Consider the following 2,255-nt stretch of genomic DNA (forward strand, 5'->3'; position numbering starts at 1 on the left):
GTCAAACTGTATCCTAGTTCACTGACCAAAGATATTTAAGGAACTTTAATGTCATGATTAATTTAATCCCGGTGGAGAGCTGTCTCTAATTGGCACCATATCATCCAAGTGAACTTTTTAGGGGAAGGAAAATATACAGAAGAAAGAACTTTGCTTGCTCCCTGAAAAAAAAAGTCAGAAAAGTGACACTATATGAAGTATGATTTCCATAGCATTACATTACAAGTGCTGCTTCAAGTTTGAAACATATGTGACTGAATTATGATTAAATTCCTGTGGTCCTGTGCAAAGTTAAGAATTAGCAATGGGTACTTGCTACTTGACTAGTACTGGGCTATATCAGAAGGAACACTATTACAGTATTTATTTATCTGTTTATTTATATTAAATTTAGCTCCTACTTTTCTGCTCAGGGTGGTACTCCAAGTGATTATTATTATTATTATTATTTTTACCCAAAAGTTAAAACATAAGTTAAAATTAATTAAGAAAACCGTAGTGAATTCAGTGAGCTATTCAAGGGGTTTTTTTAGAATGTAATAAGGCAACCTCCTTCACTCTCTTGTATGCATTCATCCAAATAATCCTTAGCCAGCTACTGTATCTAGGAAGTAAAAATGCAGACAACCATTTCCCCAAACAGGTGGCTGTTTTTGTTTTGTTTTGTTTTGCTTGATTTGGTTTGGTATCTTTCTGCCAGTGGCCAGATTTTGCAGCTGAAAATACACACAAACAACACACACACAAACACACAACTATTATTATGTCTGCTTCTAATCACTGTCTTAACCAAGAGTTTGTCTTTTAAAGACCATCAATGTGCTTTTTAAATTAATTTCCTTCCTTCCTCCCTTTCCCTTTTTATTTATTTAAGCAATTAAGATTTAGGGAATTGCTAGGCTTCTTTTTTCCTTAAATTTCTTCACTATAAAAGTTATTTCCTTCTCTTTTTTTTTCACAGCTTGTTTCTATAACTGTTTGGAAATTATTAAAGCTACAGCCATTTCCATGATAGTGCTATTTCTGGGGTGTAAAATCACTCAGACATTTTCATTCAGGATGACAAATTATTAGGATCCAGATTACATGGTCTATACAGATTTAAAGAGCAAAATATTCAGGTCACATAAAGTATATTTTATTTCCAACGTAATACTGTAGGCTTTATAAGGCCTCTCTAACTTCTTTGTTTCTTAGTGTATCAATGAAGGGATTTAACAAGGGTGTCACAAGGGTATTCAGAATATTCAAAATAGTTTTTGTCATTTCCAAAGATTTTTGTTTAGATGGTTTTACATATAAAAAAAAAATGGTGGAGCCATGCAAAAGTATAATTACAAGATGTGAAAAGCACATAGAAAAAGCCTTTTGCCGTCCTTTGGCAGATGGGATATGAAGGATTGCCAGGATGATGTACATGTAGGAAACAAGGATTATGACAAATGGACACAATATGACAATGATGGATAACACAAAACTTACAAGTTCAATGACCTGGGCATCAGTGCATGAGAGAACTATCCAGGAATCAGCATTGCAGTAGAAGTGGTGAATCACATATGGTCTACAGAAGGACAGCCGAGATCAACAGAACTAGTACAGAAATGGATAAAAAACCAGACATCCAAGACATTGCTGCCAGTTTACAAGAGAGACTGATATCCATGATGGTGGTGTAATGCAGTGGATAGCTTATAGCTAAATATCGATCCTAAGCCATGGCAGATAGCAGCAAGTATTCTTTGCATCCAAAGGTAAAAACAAAATATATCTGCAGAATTCATCCAGTGAAGGAGATAGTTTTGCTCCTGCCAAGAGTAACAGCAAAAGTCTTGGGGGTTATTGATGTTGTGTACCATATGTCTAGGAAAGAGAGGTTGCAAAGGAAGAAGTACATGGGAGTGTGAAGGCTTTGATTTGTAGCAACTAGAATGATGATGGCTGTATTTCCAAAAATTGTCAGGATATACAAGATAAGAAAGAATATGAATATTAACCTTGAATATGAATATTATGAATATTAAAATGGAATATTAAAATGCCATTAATTTTATTTCATTTTGTTCTCTTAGGTTGTGTTTCTGCATTTTGCTTCTCTTAAGTAGAGAAGTAAATTGCTGAATTAACTTAAAGAAGGTTTCTCTAAGAACTGCGAAGGCATTCTTATAAACTTAATGAAAAAAAAATCATCCCTTTTGCCTTTATGAATCTGGACTAAATTAGGCCTGTGTGTGTATGTGTATCTGTGTGTGTGT

The 2,255-nt window shown here is 34.1% G+C and overlaps 1 pseudogene; it reads right to left on the minus strand.

The window, feature by feature from the left end:
• Positions 1 to 1,164: 1,164 nt before the first annotated feature.
• Positions 1,165 to 1,720, minus strand: LOC134496500 (olfactory receptor 6F1-like; annotated as a pseudogene).
• Positions 1,721 to 2,255: the final 535 nt, after the last annotated feature.

This window comes from Candoia aspera, chromosome 4 (assembly GCF_035149785.1).
Source record: "Candoia aspera isolate rCanAsp1 chromosome 4, rCanAsp1.hap2, whole genome shotgun sequence".
In the NCBI taxonomy this organism is placed as follows: domain Eukaryota; kingdom Metazoa; phylum Chordata; class Lepidosauria; order Squamata; family Boidae; genus Candoia; species Candoia aspera.